This window comes from Schistocerca cancellata, chromosome 7 (genome assembly GCF_023864275.1).
Source record: "Schistocerca cancellata isolate TAMUIC-IGC-003103 chromosome 7, iqSchCanc2.1, whole genome shotgun sequence".
Classification (NCBI taxonomy): Eukaryota; Metazoa; Arthropoda; class Insecta; order Orthoptera; family Acrididae; genus Schistocerca; species Schistocerca cancellata.
The window spans coordinates 77,237,728-77,238,597 of NC_064632.1; positions in this window are offsets into that span (position 1 = coordinate 77,237,728).

The window sequence follows — 870 nt, forward strand, 5'->3', positions numbered from 1 at the left end:
TTATGGCAGTCTACTCTAGTTAAGTCTGATGGAATATTTGCACAACTTTTCTGTATTTTTCGTTAATTTTTGCACCATGCTCCAAGACCCGTGTGAGCCAATGCCTCTTAACTTGGAAGAAGGAATACGTAATTTGCAGGAAGTTGATGAATTAATAAAATAAAAAAAAGTTATAAAAATCTTAAAACATTTTACAGCAGGTATTCCACAAATAATACACTAAAGGGCAAGGAACAGCTGCACAGAATAAAACAAATGTGTCCGTAACAATGCTTCAATTTAAATATGAAAACTGTGCATTATTTGTAAGTTCCTTCAGTTCAATGCAAGCCTACCGAAAAAGAGACTACCAAACTATTGCACACATTCCTCCTCCATGGATGATGAAGTATTACCAAAGTGCACCTCGTTTAACTATCTACAGTTCACTGAAGAATGGTGGTGTAGCCTGCTGAATAAGCCCATGTTAGTAACCCGAAAATCCATTAGGATTGATATGCAACAGCTGTAAAAAAAGAAAACGCCTAAAGCCGTCTTTATGATCTTAATTATCGAGTAGCTACCAGTTTCGGCGCTTCGGTGCGCCATCTTAAGGCCTTAAGTGGCACAGAAGGAGTTATCACGATCCATATACACACTCCGACAGTAACCAACGTAGCTGGTTTATGCAGACTATCTGTAACTGTCATGTCAGCATTCGAACCATTAACCTGAGTTTCTGACACCACAGTTACAGATAATCTGCGTAAATCAGTTATGTTGGCCACTGATGCAGCATGTAGACTATGTGATGAAAAGTATCCGGACACGTGGCTGAAAATGAGTTACAAGTGCCGGCCGGTGTGGCCGAGCGGTTCTAGGCGCTTCAGT